Raw genomic sequence first — 21,077 nt, 5'->3', positions numbered from 1 at the left:
ATACCTTTTAGGACAATTGATTGACTTACAGGGAGACCAGGAAAGGAGAATTCCAGTCAGGGACTGGACTACCTGGGAGAGACCTAGATAAAAAGGGAGAAACTTCTAAGACAAAGGGGTACTTGAGATTTGATTATATTTACTAATTCTATCTAGACTGAGATCATTGGTACTTTAAGGTTCGGTCTAATACAAAGGTTAGTCTGCTACTTCTCTAAAGGCAAATTCCCAAGGAACAAAGGTAAATTTGGGGTTTCCACAAAACAAGTCATCACACTCATATGGGGGTATAGGCTTCCCCCTAAATAACCCAAACTCCAGAAGTTTTCTAGGTCAAAGGGGACATGAGAAATTCCATTCTAAGAGCATCAATCCCCTCTTTGGACTTTCCCCAGAATATCCAATTATCACAGATATGCATCATTTGAAGACCTTCAATTAATATAGATATGTACTTCTAGGTTCCACTCTTGATTAGCATCCTTTGAATTGCACAGATCATCCCCTATACCTCAACCTCAAAGCAATTACCTCATTCCAAATTCACCCCATCCCCCTTTTCTTATCGTTTAACCCCTGCTATCAAAGAAGCATAACATCTTCATACCCCATCTCCTGGAGGATTCAGTGCTCCACCTGCATACTGTCTCCCCAGCCAGTTGATATGACTTGCAAATTAATAAATTTCTCTTTTTTTTTTATTTTTTTCTGATTTTTAAGGACTGGTTTTCCACTGTCAGTTTTTGGTTCTCCTTTTTCAAATGGCATATTTCTTCTTGCATCTCTTTCCTTTTCTTCTTGTATCAGTTTCATTTCTCTTCCCCACTTTTCCTCTACCTCTCTTAATTGGTTTTTGAAGTCTTTTTTGAGCTCTTCCAGAATCTGTGTCCAATCCATATTTTTCTTTTGGACTTTGCACGTGTGTTTCCTTTGATTTTGCTGTCCCTTTCTGTGTCTGCATCTTGCTCTTTGTTTCCATAAAAATTCTTTAGAGTTAGGTGGTTTTTTTTTGCTCATTTTTCCTTTCTAATTATAGTTAGACTCTGTTTTCTGGGAAGTTGGGGTACCCTCTTAAACCTCAATACTTCCTTGATGCTCTTTTTGGCTTATTTTCTGGGTTTTTACTAGTTTGCCAGATGGTCTGGGGGCTGAAAGCTCTGAAAGCCCCCTCCCCCTGCTGATTCTATTGATCCTTTAGATGATAGCTTAAAGACTTTCTTCAGACTTGGGTGTAAGCTTTTGATCTCAGTCTGAACTTGATCAGGTCAGGTGCTGATAAGATTCTAACCCCAGGCTTAGGCTCAATTTTTTAGTCTCAATGTCTTCTTTATTCAATCAGGCACACCCTTGATTGCCCTGTCCTGGAGCTTCACCCTTAGTTTTGGGCAAAAAGATCTCTGGGAGGCTCCCCCCTGAGAACTGGGTCCTCATCCCAAACCTAGACTGGCTTACTCTGGGCTCACCTGGATCAGCCCCCTTCAGCCCAGATTGCCCTGGGCTAGGACTCTGGACTTCTCCACAGGTTTGAAATTTCAAAGGGTGTGAGTTGGCTTGGACACTATTTGCCCTGTAGGATCTCAGGGTCTGACTTAATGAGGACTTAAGTTCGGAATCTGTGAGAGCAGATGTGTGTGTGTGGGGGGGGAGGGGGGTGTTGTAGTTTGCTCTTGGCTTGCACTTGCTGCTATGCCTCCTGCTAGCTCTGTTCCCCTCCCATCCCAGTTCTCCAGATGGTCTCTGCCTACCTTTTGAGTTTCTCCTCTTTTGAGGGTTGTTTCACTCTGTCTCCTTATTGATTCTTTCACACCTGTATTCAATTTATGGTGATATTTTACTCTTGGTCAGAGAGGATTTTCATGGTGAAATAGAGAGGTGCTACTATAGTTACCCTTCCACCTTGGATCCACCAGAAAGATCTCTCTTTTTATTTTTAAGGTAAGTTTTGGAGACTTACATTCTTGCAAAAGATAACCTATCTAGAGCCTGGGGTTTTTCACCCCAAAACTCTCCCATGACAACATAATAATTTATTACTCCACTTTCTATTGTGAATTGGTTTTTTATAAATAATTCTTACCTCCAACTTGGTAGTTATCTATTGAAAAATATTTTTATAATTGTAATTCATTTTTAACAACACCTAACATGAAATATTTAACAAATTGGATTTGTTTTGTCTTTGCACAGAAGCAGGTTTTAATTCAAACAACCAATAATTTTATGAACAACTGGATAGTAATCCATTATAGACTACCTATTAATAATTGTTAAGAGTAGCTAGCATTTAGAGAGGGCTTTAAGGTTTGCAGAGTGGCTTAAATGTTATCTTATTTGATCAACAACCTTGGGAGGAGTGGTGCTATTATCACCCCCATTTTGTAAATAGACAGGCTGGAAAAGGGTTGAGTGCCTTATGTGGTTATTTTTGCATATACCTTTTCCCACCTGTTGGAATACAATGTCCTTGAGAACATATCTGTTTCTGTATCTTTACTGCTCACAACATTGTCTTGAAGGAATCTTCAGATGACTGATCCTAAACTATTCCCTAGAAGTTAAAACAAAAGACAAAGAATAGATTAAGTTTGAAATGGGCTTGCCTTTTCCTCAAGGACTGAGTTTAAAGAAGACAATAAGCCCTTAAACTGTAATCAACTCAAGTAGTTATTCAATCACCCTAACCTCAGCTCCCAGCCACCATACTTCAGCTATCTCAGCTTTCCCAAGCTTTAGTAAACTTATATAACCTGGTTGATGCACTGGTTCTTCCAAAACGTATTTAAGCACCCCACTTTCTGTAGCTAAGCAGTAAGTCTCAGAGCTTTGGTTTTATGTTCCTCCCCAGGAATATAATCCTTCTAGGGTGGTGGCTCTATGTGGTGTTTCTTGATTATGTTCTCCTTGCCCTGATTAAAGACTTGTAATTGTAACTACTTTAGTAGTTTCTGTTATTTTTCCAGGTTAACAGTGTCTAACATAGTATTCTGCACCTAGGAAATGCTTAATAAATGCTGGCTAATTAAAATGGCAATAAATTTAATGGAATTCAAGGAGTTCTTTCTAATGTATTTTGCATATTTAGCTCTACCTTAGCTTTTAAAAAAGTAGTAGAAAAGTCATAAGAACAATATGAGTATACGAAGTCAACTAGTATCAATTAATGAATATAATCCCAATATGAATGCCATAAAATATGCCAAGATATGCATTATTTTCCCTTTGTAAAAATATTCTGTCCTTATATGAAACTTTGCAAATAAATCTCATGTGATTATTCTTTGCTGACTAATCATTTCAAGAAGAAATGTACCAATTTCATTTGAACTAAATTTGTTCTACACAGAATGCATTAAACAGAATCAAAGGCCACAGACAGGATGAAAAGAACTTCAGTGACATTTTTTTCAAGCTTGTGTGTCCATTAATGCATCTTGGAGAATTTCAAATTGAACATACCAATGGGTGTTTTTTTGTTTTTTTCCAACATATTTTTTTTTCACAGCAAACTTTCTGATTTTTTGTTTATTTTTAGGGAATAAAATTTCAGAATTGGCAATTTCATTAGTATATAGGGGGTAAACGTATTATTCCTTTATTCATCTAATCATTTATCCATATATCCACGAGATCAAGTATCAGAATACAACTTGAATTAATCAATAAGCATTTGCTAAGCATCTATGTGCTCAAAACTGAACTGTTAAAGACAATAAAATTACAAGTAAAAAAAAAAATCCCTGCCATAAAGGAGTATACTTTCTAATGGGGGAGACAATCTGTACATATAGAAAAGATAGAACATACTCACAAAAATATTAACAGTTGGAAGCTGGAGATTATAGGATGGGACTGTTTCCAGAGTCTAGTTCCTCTAAAAGGTTTCTCTTTATAGAAATCATGAATTCCAGGAGGAAGAGGTGAGAAGGGATAACATTGAAAGACAGAAAGGGACTTGGTTTATGAAAGATTTAAATCCAAAATGGTTTGTATTTGATAAAAAGGAAGCCACTGGAATTTACTGAGTGGGATAGGTCTCAGGATCTCTTCTATGCTTTAAGAAAATTGCTTTTGCTGCTGTGTAGAAGATGGATTGGAGTGGGGAAACTCTAGAGTGTGGGAGAACAAATAGGACGCTTTGGCAATAATCTAGGTGAAAGGTGATAGCTGTAAAAGTGAATGAAAGGGGACATAGAATCAAGAAATGTTGTAGACACAAAATCAACAAGATTTGGAAATTAAATAGATATATGGGGTAAATGGCAGTGAGGAATTGTAGATATCAGCAAAATTGTGAGCCTGATAGAATGGAAGGTTAGTGGAACTCAAAGAAGTAATAGGGAAGTTCAGAATAAGGGTAATTTTAGGGAGGAAAAAAGATATTTACTATTTTAGACATGCTAAACTTGAGACATAGAAGAAAGGATGCTTCATTTGTAATGAGTCAAATGGGTTTTAATTCTAGCTATGACCTTTGTTTACTTAAAACACAATCTTAGATTATATTCATTTAATTTCTCTAGGCTTTAGTTCCTATCTTTAAAATGATGCTGTTGCCTCTGAGGTCTCTTCCAAGTATGATCCTATGCCTGTGGGCCATTTAGTTCTTAATGGCCCATGGGAAGTTGGTGATGCTGGACTGGAATCTGGGAGAGTTTAGGGCTAGATAAATATAACTGGGAATTATCTATACCCAAAGAACTGATCACTGATCCATTAGAAACTGAAGAAAGTGGAAGAATATAAAAAGTAAAGAGAACAGAGCTAACACAGTGGAGGGACTTGATAAAGATGAAATTCTAGCAAAAGAAACTGAGGAATGGTGAGTCACTTAGGACAACTAAGAGGTAGCAATGCACCAAAAAAGGAGAGAAGATATAGGCAAAGAAGATTATCAACAGAGTCAAATGATAAAAGATGTCAAAAAGAATAAAGACTAAGAAAATATCCCATTAGTAACAAGAAATTGATGATCAATTTGAAAATAGTTTTAGCTATTTGATTAGATTAGAAGCAATATTGCACAGGATTTAGAATAGAGAAAGAGGAAGAGTTAGATATTGAGGTGTGTATTAAAGGGTTGGTTTTGGTATAATGGAGAAAAACTAGATGATAAATGCCCAGAAGGTAGAAGGAGGGTGAGATGTATTCCCCACTTCAGTCTTCTTCAAATATGTCTCCATGCTAACCCTGCCTTTACTCCCCTCCAATAACTGATTTAATAGATGAACCACTTCCCTTAGGGAAAGAGAGAGAAAATCAGCTTTCTCTCTCCTCCAATAAGACAAGGAAGTTGATTTAAGATAACTGACAACTTTATTCTAACAATTGTGATTGGGGTGAAACAAAAAGATGTCTGTAGGTTAGGGTCTATAGAAAAGAGGTTAAAGGAAGTTCCTGTCTGTCTAATCTCCCTTCCCTCCCTCCAAAGTTGAGACTCAGACTTGCCAGCCTGGTTTCTGAGGTTCAGGATTTGTGACCCCGGATCTATCACAGAAGAGCCAATGTCCAGACTCAGAGTGTCAAGGGAGCTGTGTGAGATCTTGTTAGGCTATTTCTTATTCTTCTCAGGTTTCTGCCACATTTCTTGCTATCTTTGAGGGGAAATGGGGAATTAAGTTCAATGAGGAATTTTTAATAGATCAGGAGACAATTGCTCAAGATAGAGAGATCAACTGCCTCTCCTTGGAATCTCCTCTTTCCTCAAGATTCCAAGCCTTCTCCACCATGCCCTGCTGTGGATGGAAACTTTTGCATTTCTTCCAGGCTCTGCCCTTCAAAGTCTCTGGATTTATTCCTTTCTCACGGGTGATGAAATGAATATAATCCTCCTCTTATATTTCATCATGGCATAGAGGTAACATGATTCTTCAATGTCAGAACCATAGAATAAAAACCTTGGTAGGTCCTAGAAAAATGGGAAAGGCTTCAAATATGGATCCAATTAGAGACTATATGTTGACAGAAGCCTGATCCAGGCAACTTCAGGGAATTTCAACACCAGGAAAGTGATTGTGTTTAGAAATTCCAATCATTCTGATGTTTTCACGTATGCAGATATTTGGCATAATGTAGAAAAACATCTGAAGGACTTCATATTTTTCCAGTGATTTTGATATCATAAAGACAAGGAGGTATAAATAGAATTTCATAGGTATGATTGAGCTAACTTGGGTGAAATTCATGTTCTGCATTTCTTCTTGGCAGTGTGGGTTTTTTAATTAATATACAATAACTAAGTATATTTTTAAAAGTTTTACTAACAATAACTAAAATAAAAGAACTACCTAAACCCAACCAGATCACGAGAGAAGAGAGGAAAAAACGAGGAGTAAGGCAGAGTCTCAGAACTTATAACCAATATGTGGAGACCCAAATGTGCACAAAGGGAAAAGCATTCTGTGTAATACAGAAAAGAATTTTGGGTGATATAGTTTTAGGGGTTCAAGAATTTCCAACTATACAGCAGACATACTAACATCAAGTTATTATGATACTCTATGATATCTGAATATTCATAAATATAGGTTATATATATAATATAACACAACCAGGCTATTAGCAGCTTTGGTTTTTATATTCTAAAAGATGAACCTTTTAAAGTTGAATATTTCATTTAAAAAATTGTTGTTCAGTCCTTGGCTCCTATCTGATTCTTTCTGATACTATAGACACGACCATAGATCTCCAGGACCTTCTATTCTCTACCTTTTGCTGAAATCTGTTGGGAGTTCATGGTCTTTGCTTCCATGGCATTATCTATTCATCTCATCCTCTGTCCTAACCCTCTCCTTTTGCCTTCAATATTGCCCCACATCAGAGTCATTTCTATTGAGTCTTGTCTTCATATTATATGGCAAAAGTATATAAGTTTCAGCTTCTGTATTTGAACTTCCAGTAAACAGTACTTAAGTATTGATTGATTAGATCTCCTTGCTTTCCAAGGAGCTCTCAAAAGTCTCCAGCACCACAATTTTGAAAGCTTTCCTTAGACTGCAACTCGCACAGGCATACACTGATACTGGAAAATCCATAACTTTGACTCCGTAAACCTTTGTCACTAAGGTAGAGTCTCTGCTTTCCTCCCCAGGCTCAAGTACCTTTTAATTCCATGAGTGCAGTCAACGTCTGGAGTAAACTTTGAGTTTAAGAATATGAAATCTGACACTGCTTCCATTTCTTCGCACTACTCACCTTTGTCAGGAAATTATTGCAAAGATTTTTTTTTATTATTATTAAGCTCAAATCCAGCTTTTACACTCTCCTCTTTCGTTCTCATCAAGAGGCTTCTTAATTTTTCTTCATTTTCTGACACCAAAGTGGTCTTACCTGCAGAACTGAGATTGTTGATATTTCTCCAAGCAGTTTTAATTCCATCTTTTTTGTCTGGCATTTTGCAGGATGTGTATCGATACAGACAATTCAACTTTTTATTAACTGCTTACATTTAAAATTATTTTCAGTCCATAAAGTATCATAACTTTTCCTCATTCTTTTAGCATCTCCTTCAGTATTTTTTCTTTTTTTCTTTTATTCATTCATCCCATTCACTTTTCCTCTTGTGTAATATTCAGCATGAAATTCATTCTTTGCTTTATTAGAAGTCTATTTTGCATTACTTTATAAAGGTCTTGCCTGGGGACAGCTGGGTAGTTCTGTGGATTGAGAGTCAGACCTAGAGACCAGAGGTCGTAGCTTCAAATCTGGTCTCAGACACTTCCCAGCTGTGTGACCCTGGGCAAGTCACTTAACCCCCATTGCTTAGCCCTTACTGCTCTTCTGCCTTGGAACTAATATTGATTCTAAGGTAAAAAATTGGGTAGAAAAAAATTTTCAAAATTTAAAATAAAATAAAGGTCTTGCCTTGATTTTTTATATTTTTCACATGTGTTTCAGTATATTGATAGACCACAATTTGTTTAACTGTTCATTAGTGTTTGTCTTTTAGGTCATTTTCATATTTTTGCAATTACACATGATGCTGGAGCATGTACCCTTTTTTCATTAATATTTGTTTGGCTTATCCAGATATGACAATCAGAAAATGAAGTAGTTAAAACATTTTTCAGGAGCAAAAATATTTTATGATTAAATATTCTGATACATTGGCACACATGTATTTGGATATGCATAAAGACACACAGAAGTAACTAAAAATTAATTAGAAAATAAGTATAATGCTTTTCAAAATGGATTTGAAATGAATCAATACTTTTTTAAGATTGCTACTATTAATATGCAAGTATTATTAATACTAAGTGCCTAGAAAATGTCTAATAAAATCAAAGTATCTTTCAATTAATGAAAAATTAGTTAATGTAATATAGGAGGTTTGCAAAAAGTCATTGTTAACTAATTGTCTATTTGGCCTATATGTGCCACCAACCATAATATATAGTGTTATATACTAATTTTTAGTTAAGGGGATTATCAAATTACCTTGAAACTTCAGTGTCAGAGATTATATAGCTCTTTCACTATTTATCTGTCTTCTGAGCAAGAAGGGCACCTTTCCTTTTAACATAGAAGTCATATATTTTATATGTGCCTCTGGCTAATAATACCAATTTTAAAATAATGCAATGATGTGATCTAATGGAACAATAGCAATCTATCCCTACAAATATCTGGAGAAATTAAAAATACACTACAACACATGATGGATTGCCTTGATTTAAAATGATCACCCAGTAGATGGTAAGCCTAATTTAACTACATGATGAGTGCCACCTATCATCTCCTTTCTAGCTTCAAATTTGGGAGCCTCAGAAGAAACATCGCTCATTTGTATCTGAAATGTCACTGACACATTCATTAGCTCTTGCAGCAAAAAAGAAAAAAAAAAGTCCATCTGTCTTCTATAAGCACTGTCACTTTCACAGAGGGCTCTGATTTATATTTTTGCTTTTTGTTGTTGTTAGTTTGCTTTCCAGTTTCCCACTCAAGGAACTTCTAATTGTTTCTATTTAATTTTAAAACCAATGTTATGACATTAAATCAATGACAAATACCCTATGCATATATACCATATATATATATAAATATATATATGTGTGTGTGTGTGTGTGCGTGTGTGTGTGTGTGTACATATATTTTTCTATATACATATATATGTTAACAATGGCCTCTCTTCCTGGGTGAGATCATTGTATGATCACGTCTTCCTGGTAAATCAATATTTGGACCCCCTTACATGAGAATCAAAGGAGGAAATGCTGAATTTGGAGCTTTATTAAGTAACAGTGTAGGTTACAGGAACTTCACTTTGAAATGTGTTATCACAATGGTTTTGTGAATTTATTCTCAGTTTGCTTGAAAACAAACAAAAAAAAAAGAGACACAAGCATCAAGAGGAAAGAATCATCTCCCTATTTTACAATGTCCATCCCATCCAAATTGCCCTGTAGAACACTGGGCAGAAATTCTAAAATATAATAACTGAAGTTTTATTTCGGCACATTTGCATCCACTCATTTTGTTTTCATTAGATGGACATTAATATGCAATCAAAGGAAATACATTCTTGTTAAAAAGAAGCAAAAATAAATTCCAGTGGAAGAATTAAAAACCTTTGTTGAAAGTATTTTACAAACTTTCACAAAATATAAATCAAAATGCAAATGCACTTGGAGCAATCTCTGTCTGTCTTGTCAAAGAATCCAGTTCCCTTTCTCCAAAAGGCTATTTCAAAAAGTAAAAATTTTCTTTGGGCTTTCAACAATGTTCTTCATTGAGGTACACCTTCAAGATTAATGTCCATCTCTGCCTGGGAAATGGAGTCTACAATACTTATCCATCTCCTAGCATCTTGAGAAGAATAACTAATAAAAAAAGTTATACATGACTTTTTAAAATAAATCACTTAGTAAATGTCAAAGAAAAGAACATTCAACCATCTTCTTGTCCAGTATGCATCCTGAATAATGCAATAACCATTTGTGCTGAAACTGCTTCGCTAATGAAATTCTACCCCTATCTGTCCCCCTCATATTGTCTTCCACGGTGTAGATTCAAATGGGGTAGGAGTATGAGAAATGAAAAATGGCAAGAATCCAGCTTCAACATTGTGACTGCTTCAAAAGGAAAGGAAATAATACTGTGAGGGGAAATGAATCAACCGACATTTTTTTCTAAGATAAGAGTGTCAGAATTTACTTTCAGACTATAGTTGTTACTGAAAGCCCTGCACCTGCTCCCAGGCCTAGTACTTCTCTGTCCCCTAAGGCAGTATGTGCAGTGCTTTAGTAAAACTCTGGCTAGCTGAAATACTCCAGAGATGAGTTATTCTGGATCTTGAGGGACTAAAGTATTTTTGTGTTTTATCTTAATTGTATTAAAGTGAAATTTTCTTTAAAATAGATTGCTTTTTGACTTCTTAACTAAACCCTTCCCTACCCCCCCAAATTAAACTCCTTGAAGACTTATAGTCATGTGGGCAAGAACAATTGGCTAAATTTAATGAGATTCAACATTTTATTTGTGTCATCTTCAACAGGCTGGCCACTAGGTAAAGAGTTTGTAGACCATAATAAGTCATGAAATTCTAAAACATAGGAAATATACATAATCATCCTCATTCCTTTTGCAGTCCACTGCCGTTATCATAGTGAAGGCATTATAAAAAGGGAAAAATGTGTTAAAATGCACCCAATTTTTATACTCTGACATATATTCATTCAACTCTTCAACAACTATTGAGTGGATAGACTATGAAAGAACTGAGCCATTTCCAAATTGACATTCTCCCTAGAAGTGAAAGCAGATGGTACTTTTAAAGAATTGAAGTGAAATAGAATTCTACTTGGAGGGGTGAAAAAAATCTTTAGAAAGCTAGTTTCAACTTGGAACCAAAGGCAACAAAAAATATCATTTTATGGGATATCTGGTCTTCACACCTTCCAGTGCTCTTGATAATCCTATATGCCTGGATTGTAATGAAATCAATTATGCCATTGGGCCAACAAATGTTGAGGAAGAAATAGAAAAATTAAATAAAGAACTTGACCAAACTCTCCATTACCCAACACAGTGTAGATATAGACACAGATAGATTGATACTACAGATAAATAGGTGATTGGATAGAGTGAGAGACAAACAGATAGCAGACATACCTTGGTAGCCAATTTAAGGGTAGTATAATAGAAATAAAATATCTTTAAATCATCTTGGAAAAATATGACTTAAGAAAGAAAAGAAGAAAGAAGACCAAAGGCTCTTATAATACTCAGAACATTACATATAGTATATATATATCAAGGAACATTGATCAGAAGGTATTGAACGTGATGATCACCAAAAAAGATGATACATAACCAAAATGATAATGACAAAACATTAAGAGGCAGGAAAGAATTTGAATGAAAGTCAGAATTAGCTATCTGTTTGGAGACTGATTAACAGATATTTAAAACAAAGGTCAAAATTACCATCAAATTAGAATTTAAAAGGGATAAAGGAGATGAATGATAAGAAATTGCTAGCAGTATCACTGCCCCAACCAAAAGCCAGGGAAAAGGAAAAATGAGCCTGAAAGCTTAGCATGAGACTCAATTAAGCCAAACTGTCCAAATAGCAATTATAGATGGAACTGGGAGGAAAACTTTAATTAGATAAGAAACAACAAATTTTCCAGCATGTCTATCATTATGTAATCTCATCATCAATGACAATAAAGCCATTACATTTAGACTCAAAAACCTCAGTAATCAATGTCTTATGATAGAAAGAAAATATAACTCAAGAAAATGTAGATGAAATGAAAAGCTGAGCCTGACCACAAAGGTCTTTGATAGAGAAACCTATTTTGAAGTGTCAAGAAGGAAGATACCAGCTATGTGATGAAGGAAATAGGATAAAAGCCATAGTGTCTCTCAGAATTCATTAGCAGAAAAAATAAAATTTAATTTAATTTAATTTAATTTTTAAAAAAAGAATTCATTAACAGAAGAGAAGGTACTATTTCCCATATGACAGAGGGAGTATGGGAGTAAGATTACAGCAGGTTTTTAGCCATAACATTTCTCAATCTTTATCCTTTTAGTGAAATACAAAGCAATGGATCTATATAAAACAAGTTTATGGTTCAGAGGCAGGTTGACTTATAGGGCACAAAGCAGTTGAGAAGAGTTCAGTTTAGAAAAGAGTTCACAGTTCATCAAGTAATGGCAGTTGAGAAAAAGGGAAATGATGAAGGGAAGAATTTTTATTTCTAATCTCAACATCTACTACCTTTGCTCCCCAAACTATCTTTTATCCCCTTCATAGATAGAAATACATACAGACAGAGATAGAAAGATATTATAGATATAGATGAACCTACAAACACATTTAGCATCTCTAATAGATTAAGTCCTTGAAGGTAAGAATTACTTCACTTCTGTCTTTTTTTTTTTAATTCCATTGCTTGGAAGAATGGCATCAAGTCCTTTTGATTATTTAGTCCTTGCTCTTTCCATTATATCACATTGCTTTCTATTTATGTATCATGTCCCCGGGTTGAAAGTAAGCTCCTTTTGGACATCTTTTTCTGTCTTTAGTTGGGTCTTCATATCCTTAGTTCTAAGGACAGGGTGTTGTTACACATAATAATGGCTTAATAAATAGGATTTTTGTTTTGTTTTTCTTTTCCCTCTGAAATGAGAACAGAAGCACCTGATGATTATCTATTGAGAGATACTATATGTAGCCTCTGAAATACATTAACTACAAATGAATTATAGTAGCTTGAGATTGTCCACATACTTCCACCCAGTTTAATTCTACTCAACAAACACTAAGTGCTTACTATTTGCAATATATTGTGCTAAGCATTGAGCAATGCAAGATTATACTAGAAAAAGATAATTTTAAGGATATAAGTACTGCTTTCTTGAAGAGGAAGGAAGGAAGGAAGGAAGGAAGGAAGGAAGGAAGGAAGGAAGGAAGGAAGGAAGGAAGGAAGGAAGGAAGGAAGGAAGGAAGGAAGGAAGGAAGGAAGGAAGGAAGGAAGGAAGGAAGGGTAGTCGAGGCAGAGCCTCCTCTTTCCTTTGTTTGTCTTTGCTTCAGACAAAGTTGTGGATTTGTTTGTCTTTGCTTCAGACAAAGATGTGGATTAACCTTTACCCATCCTGGGACCAAGGATGGAACAGGAAACATGAAGGAAGCAGGATAACATTTATGAAAAGCAAATTGTGATAAGGTGGGCGCCTATCCCCTTGTTTGCCCCTCTTCCCCTTGTTTGGATTTGTATTAAACGAAGAATGTGGGTTAACCTTTGAACACCTACCTATCCCTGGACCAAGATTAGGGTTTCTGGAATGAAGAGTCATAAATTCCTGTGGATTTTGTCTAAGTAGTTTTTGCCTATAAAAGTTCTGTGTGAAGCAAATAAATTTGGCACTATTTTCTCTTTCGTATAGTGTCCATTCTTTCTTTTTTCGTTACCTGTTATTCTTCATTTTTTGTTACCCCAAGCAGGATGTCACAGAACTGGCCGACCCTGTGGAGGAGTCTTGTAATTGGCGCCTGAACAGGGACCCCCGAACTGGGACTTGCATTCGTAACCCCGATTCCTTTGCTGGTTTTAGGATGACAAAGAATAACGACTCCCTCTACGAGACTATAGCTTGGGTAAGTAGGGAGATCGAACAGAGTTAAAAGAGAGTGCCGCCTTTGCAGGCTTCCTCTGTTCCCCACTTTCTTTATCTTTCTGTCCTTCACTTTCTAGTTCATCTTTCAGTAAGTTATGGGCAATTCAATCCCAGTCCTCTTAAAAGATATGGACTGGCAGGCACAACATATCATACACACTGCCTTAATGGCCCATGGAGTCAAAGTAAAGACAAAGGTGCTAAAAAATTTTGTGTTTTACATAAGAAAATTAGCACCATGGTTTCCTGAAGGGGAGATCATATCTAGTTTAGAATGGGATCGTGTCAGATCAAAATTTGGTTCCAATGGGGAGATACAACCTCCCCATTTTATAGTTATATATAATGTTATAAAGTTATGTATTGAGGATCCAGAAGCTAATAAGATAATGCAGGCTGTTCTAAAAATGGAGGTTGAGGAAGAAGATGAGGAAGGAGAAGAGAATGTGCAGAAAGGACACCAGAGACAAAATATCCCTTGTCCACCCTATGTCCTGGGGGCTTGATTGTACCCTTCCCTAAGCCAAGAATTTGTTCCCCTGGGGTCTGAGACTGGGGCAATGCGTAAAGACAAGCCACCAGTGACATCTAGCAGTGAGATGAGACAAGGACAGGTGGGGAGGTTCATGTGTGTAGCTGATTTGCAAAGGGCTCTAGGAGACTTGGACACAGGACAGGCACAATTGTTCCCTGTATTAGAAGATGCCTTCATGCAAATTAGGAGTTTCACTCCCCTGCCATTGAAAGCCTTGAAAGAACTAAAAGAGGCATGTACCAAATACGGTCCTCAAGCAGCCTATATGCTTTCTTTATTGGATCTTATGGCTGGTGAGAATCTTACTCCCCATGATTGGAAACAGATAGTAAGTGTTTCACTCTCTCCAGGACAGGTAGTACAATGGAGAGCCATTTGGAAAGACTTATTAGAGAAGGAGCAGCTTAGGATGCAGCAAACTATGATGCCTGGAGGAGTCCCTACATTGAACCAACTCATAGGAGAAGGGCTGAATCAGTTACCTCAACATCAGATAAGATATATTCCTCAGATATACCTGGTGATTGCCACTGTAGCAATAAAGGCATGGGAAAATATGGGAGGGGTCCCAAAGATGGACTTTAATAAACTGAGGCAGAAGTCCGATCAGGCTTTTGAGGATTATGTAGCAGAAGTACAGAAGGCAGTGGAACAGACCCTAGGAACTGTGCAAGGATTAGAGGAGCTAATAAAGACCATAGTTAAACAAAACACTACCCCTGACTATAGGCAAGTATTAATTAATCTACCAGCTTTCGCAACTCTCGAGGAAATGGTCATTAAGGCTCTTGAAGTAGGGTCTTATAACCATCAGGCTCAAGCTCAGGCTGCTATGGTGGGAGCAGCAGTACAACAGGCTATGAAAAATCAGGGCAAAGTTCAGATAAAATGTTATAGATGTGGGAAATTAGGGCACATGAGAAAGGAATGTAGGTCCAATTTATTGGGGACTGGTCCAAAGCCTTCCCAAAAATGTCCAAAGTGTCATAAGGGATATCACTGGGCCCGTGAATGCAGATCGGGAAAGGAGCAGAGGGGCCCCCAGGAGGCCCCTTCAAATAATCCCTGAGCCTTCCCTGCCCTGTACCAGACTTCTCTAGATTGGGAAAAACATCAAGCTCCTTTCCGATCCCCTGATCAGCCCTTTCAGGGATAGAAGGGGAAGAACAGGATTTCCCTATAAGACCTGAAAAGCCTGTACTCCTGCTGCCTTTAGAAACCCTTCAGGTTTAGGGCATTGGAGTACCTATGGCTGGGAAACTTTGTTCTGCTATTAATAATGTTGAGATTTTGCCAGAAACAATAAACAAGGACATGTGGCAAGACTCCAAAATACAGTTAAAGCTTACAAATCTTATAGGGAACTTAGTAGTTATCCAGGATGTCTTAGCTTTTGTGAAACCAAATGCCACTGTTTGCTGGACAGAGAGGGTTAGTCAAATCAGACCTATGCTAGTGGTAGAAATTGAAGGCATTGATATTAAAGGGTTAATTGATTCTGGGGCAGACACTACAGTCCTCAGCATGCCTGACTTCAAGTCTGTTCCATGGTCAGGAAGTATCATAGAAGTTTCAGTGACAGGCCTAGGGGGAGTCACTACTATGGGTAAGACCTCTAGCCCCCTCTCCTGGTGCTGTGGGAATTCTCAAGGACTAATTACACCTTTAATCAATGCTAAACTAGATACCACATTTTGGGGTAGGGACATTTTGCAGGGCATGAAGTGCATTATCAGCACGGATTTTTCAAAGGGGCCATTGAAGAGCTGAGAGCTGTCCCACTAACATGGAAACATGACAAGCCCATATTGGTAGATCAATGGCCCCTTACAGCTTCCAAGCTCTCAGCATTAAAAGAAATAGTACAAGAACAACTAACAAAGGGATATATTAGACCAAGTACTAGTCCCTGGAATTCTCCTGTATTTGTAATACAGAAGAAATCTGGCAAGTGGCGTATGCTTACTGATTTACGCCAGGTTAATGAGTCCATGGAAGAAATGGGGGCCCTACAGCTGGGGCTACCGGTTCTTTCTTGGTTACCTATTAATTGGAAAATATGGGCTATAGATTTGAAAGATTGTTTCTACACTATCCCCTTACAGGAAAAGGACTGCAAACACTTTGCCTTTTCAGTTCCTAGTATTAATCTCCAAGAGCCCATGGATTGTTATGAATGGGTAGTGTTGCCTCAAGGGATGCGAAATAGCCCTACTATGTGTCAACAAGACGATTGAGCCCTCAGACATTTTAGGAGTAGATACCCAAAAGTTAAAGTGATTCATTATATGGATGATACTCTATTGGCAGCACCTACTGTAGAGCAGCTTGAAGCACTATTCCCCATGCTTCTGCAACACCTATCTGAATTCCACCTTGTAATAGCTGCAGAAAAAATTCAAAAAGGAGAAGAGATTAGTTATTTGGGGAGCCTAATTGGGCCTCATGAGGTAAAACCTCAGAAAATACAGATTCAAATGGACAAATTACAAACTTTAAATGATTTTCAAAAAATGTTAGGGGATATTAATTGGATACGTTCTTTCCTTAAACTCACTACAGAACAATTGCGCCCCCTGTTCCAATTATTAGAGGGAGATGCTAATCTAAACTCTCCCAGAACATTAACCCCTGAGGCTATCTCTGCCTTAAAAAATGTTGAAGAAGCTCTTAATACAGCTCTTTTGACACGCTTTGACCCTCAGCAACCTGTGGAGGTCAAAATTTTAGAACACCACATGTTCCTACAGCAGCTGTAGTCCAGTGTGACAAAGTGATATTATGGATACATTCCAAATCTCAATCAGTCAAGGCGGTTCCTTTATATCTCTCATTGATGGGACAAATTATTAAAAGGGCTATAAAAGCAGTCATTCAAGGGATAGGAAGATATCCTGAGGTTATTCATATTCCTGTTACCAAAGCACAATTACAGGATTGAATAGAATCATATACAGAATGGTCCAGTCTTTTGAAATTTCCATGTATCCTCTGCCCACAGACTAACTTATCTCCCTTTTGGAAAGTTTTTAATCAATACTGTATAGTTCCAAATCCTATATCCAATCATCCCATTGATGGTCCTAATATTTTTGTAGATGCCAACCCACAAGCAGCTGCTATCTTTTCTCTGCCCAACCCACCAATGATTTTCTGTACCCCTTTTTCCAGCACTCAACAAAATGAACTTGCAGCAGCCCTATTGGCTTTGTGGAAATATCCGGAGTCCTTAATCTTATTGTTGACTCCCAGTATGTTGCACAAGCTTTACCTAAATTAGCAAATTCAGTGATCCAATCTAAACGTGGTATGGTCCACCTTATTTTTTCAAAATTACAACATGTATTACGCAGTCGCTCGCGTTCAGTATATGTCCTTCGTGTCCGTAGTCACACTTCTTTGCCCGGTCTGATTATTTTGGGCAATCATAGTGTGGATCAGGCTCTTGAAACCCCGTTATTGCCTTTTTCTCTTTTTCCATCAATCTGCTAGAGCCTTGCAAAAACAATTTCAAATAGCTAAGGAACAAGCCCGGCAAATTGTTAAGGCATGCCCCAAGTGTGTCCCATTCCAACCTGGGAGCAGTAAGGAGGGTGCTCAGAACCCTCAAGAATTACATCCACTGCACATCTGGCAGATGGATGTCACTCATGTCCCTTCTTTGGGTCTTGCCAAGTATGTCCATGTTACTGTGGATACATACTCTGGGTTCTTATGGGCCTCGGCTCTACGATCTGAATCTGCCAAGGCAATTAAAACCCATGGCCTTTTGACTTTTCAAACACAAGGCCCTCCTGAAATTCTAAAAACTGATAATGGCCCGGCTTACTCTTCTGAAGCCTTCTCCATCTTTTGCTGAAATTGGCATATTACACACATAACAGGCATCCCATATAATCCTACTGGTCAGGCACTGATTGAACATGCCAATCGCACCCTGAAAATGATGCTTATTAAACAAAAAGGGGGAGCTTGGCGGTCCCTTCAGGATCGTTTGGCAACAGCAGTTTTTACTATTAATAATCTTATATGGACACAACAAGCTACTAAAGCTGAAAAATTTTTTGAACACTGGCATGGCATGGCACCGGCTCAGGGGGATGATACTCTTGTCCCAGCCGGTGATTCAGACTATGTTATATGGAAGGATGAAAATAACACCTGGTATGGTCGTGATAGAGTTTTAATCAGGGGAAAAGGATTTCTTTGTGTTTCCACAGGTCAAGGACAACGATGGATCCCCTGCAGATGGACTAAGCCTATCCGGCCGCCTGGAGACAATGAGACTTCAACGCCGACCAAGGGGCAGGAAAAGGCCCCGTGTGCTCCAGAGAAGAAAGAAACAGCTGATCCTGTTCCTGATGACTCTGATGAGCACTCTCACCATGGCTAATACAGAGACACAGACTCACTGGGTTTTATGGGAGAAACCCCCATGGATTAACTTTGTAGAATAAGAAGAGGATTTCCCTGATGTATCCCTTCATGTTCGTCAATTTGGGCTGGGATGGAACTGGACTACAAAGAGGGGGGAAACTAGAACACCTGCATACAATGTCTTGCATCCACCTTTTGAAGCCATTCCTGAACGGGTATCATATCTGAACATACAATTTAATTGGACTGGACTTACCAAAAAACCACCTGTGTGCTTTGGACACTGCCTGTATTCCCCTTGTCAATCTGACCGATCATTTTTATGGTGCGCCCAATGACACAGATAAAATAGGACCACACCAGGTAAGTGAAGGGTGGACTTTCACAGCCTGGGGAAAGATTTCATATTATGGATGGCAAGGGAAAACACAAAATACTAGACAGGAAAATGGGTACCTGACCAACAGAACTTTCATAGAACAGAAAACCCAATACTGTCCTTATATTCAGGAGTGGGAACTTCCTTTCTCAAGAAAACAGAGCCATGGTGTCTTTCCCCCATTCTTAGAATGTGATCGTCATGATCTTGACATGATTCAATTTCATAATCTAACCTTTTTCTCCCAGCATAACGATTCTGTATGTCACAATGATTCTTTTATCCCAAGCCCCAGATAAACGAAATCATGGTTGCTTCATTGGAGGGTTTGCTACACCAGGGTGGAGAACTCCCAAGACATATAACAACCGCAGATTAGGGTACAATTATGCTAAGATTCCTATAGCCATGAAAGGTGTGGTAGTTATGGTCTATAGGGTATTAGAGATACCACTGAATATATTTAGCACAAGCAAATATAGCACCAGTATAGGACATCATTATATGACAGGCTTTTATAACATCACCGCCTGTTTATCAGAAGATTTTGCCTTCATGATAGGACCACAGAATAGTATTAGCATTAAACAGATAGGACAAGCTTGGAATATTACTTGTCTCCACTGCAACATTACTGAGTGCATAACACAGACCCCTGAGGGTTACACAGTTTTAGTGGTACGTAGGCCTCCTTTAGCCCTGCTAAGAGCTAAACATTCAGGGGGATGGTATCACTCACCGGCAGATAGAGCAATGGAAAAACTGTCTCAACTAATCAGCCCTAGGAAAAGAAGGTGTATTTCTTGCTTAGTTTTAGGTATTGTAGCTCTTATAGCCGCCATAACAGCTACAACTGTCAGTAGTGTTTCTCTAGCACAAAGTGTAGCTAATGTACGGACCCTGGAACATGATGCAGAATACTTACATGGGCTAGCACAGAATGTAACCCAGGTTTTACACTTACAGCAAGATATTAATACAAGGGTTTTTTATGCTTTACAACAAATATCTAAAGATGTATTGTTATTAACCAATCAATTAGAAATTTTAGCTATTAAGGGGAAATTAAGGTGTGATTATCGCTATTCAGCCTTTTGCCTCCTTCCTGTTAAAGCTAACACATCTGATGCATTTGAAGAAATTAGAAATGATTTACAAGGTCTTTGGTTAAAAAGTAACATCTCAGAGGATATCCAACAATTGAACCATATCTTTGATGAGATGGATAGCTCTTTAGCTGAGGACTTTCGTCCCGAACATATTGCTGATTCCTTATACAATTGGATTAAGTCAGGCCAAAGTTGGGTATCTCCTTTAGCTCAAATGAGTATAACCATATTGACTTTCATACTGTTCATAGTTATCTTAGTGATCCTTCTTCCCTGTCTGTTCCAACTCCTTTTGTCCAGCTTGGGCAAAATTGACTGGACTTTGGCCCTCCACAGAGTACTTTTGCAAAACAAAAAGGGGGAATTGTAGTGGAGGCAGAGCCTCCTCTTTCCTTTGTTTGTCTTTGCTTCAGACAAAGATGTGGATTAACCTTTACCCATCCTGGGACCAAGGATGGAACAGGAAACATGAAGGAAGCAGGATAACATTTATGAAAAGCAAATTGTGATAAGGTGGGCGCCTATCCCCTTGTTTGCCCCTCTTCCCTTGTTTGGATTTGTATTAAACGAAGAATGCGGGTTAACCTTTGAACATCTGCCTATCCCTGGACCAAGATTAGAGTTTCGGGAATGAAGAGTCATAAATTCCTGTGGATTTTGTCTAAGTAGTCTTTGCCTATAAAAGTTCTGTGTGAAGCAAATAAATTTGGCACTATTTTCTCTTTCATATAGTGTCCATTCTTTTTTTTTTTGTTACCTGTTATTCTTCATTTTTCGTTACCCCAAGCAGGATTTCATAGGACTGGCCGACTTTGTGGAGGGAGGGAGGGAGGGAGGGAGGGAGGGAGGGAGGGAGGAAGGAAGGAAGGAAGGAAGGAAGGAAGGAAGGAAGGAAGGAAGGAAGGAAGGAAGGAAGGAAGGAAGGAAGGAAGGAAGGAAGGAAGGAAGGAAGGAAGGAAGGAAGGAAGGAAGGAAGGAAGGAAGGAAGTCTTTTTTACCTAACATTTTTTTTGTTTACCTTCCTCATTACTATAATTTAAAACATTTTCTA

At 37.9% G+C, this 21,077-nt stretch overlaps 1 long non-coding RNA gene across 1 annotated transcript in view; it reads right to left on the bottom strand.

The window, feature by feature from the left end:
• Positions 1 to 536: 536 nt before the first annotated feature.
• Positions 537 to 21,077, bottom strand: part of LOC130455059 (uncharacterized) — a 155,093-nt gene continuing 134,552 nt past the window's right edge. The window contains exons 3-4 of the long non-coding RNA XR_008912879.1: positions 16,479 to 16,546; positions 537 to 2,548 (exon numbers count right to left, since the gene is read on the bottom strand). This is a non-coding gene — a long non-coding RNA (uncharacterized LOC130455059). The remainder of the gene's footprint in view (positions 2,549 to 16,478; positions 16,547 to 21,077) is intronic.

This window comes from Monodelphis domestica, chromosome 6 (genome assembly GCF_027887165.1).
Source record: "Monodelphis domestica isolate mMonDom1 chromosome 6, mMonDom1.pri, whole genome shotgun sequence".
Classification (NCBI taxonomy): domain Eukaryota; kingdom Metazoa; phylum Chordata; class Mammalia; order Didelphimorphia; family Didelphidae; genus Monodelphis; species Monodelphis domestica.
Note: the sequence above shows the minus strand (reverse complement) of the source record. Positions and strands in the feature narration are given on the sequence as shown.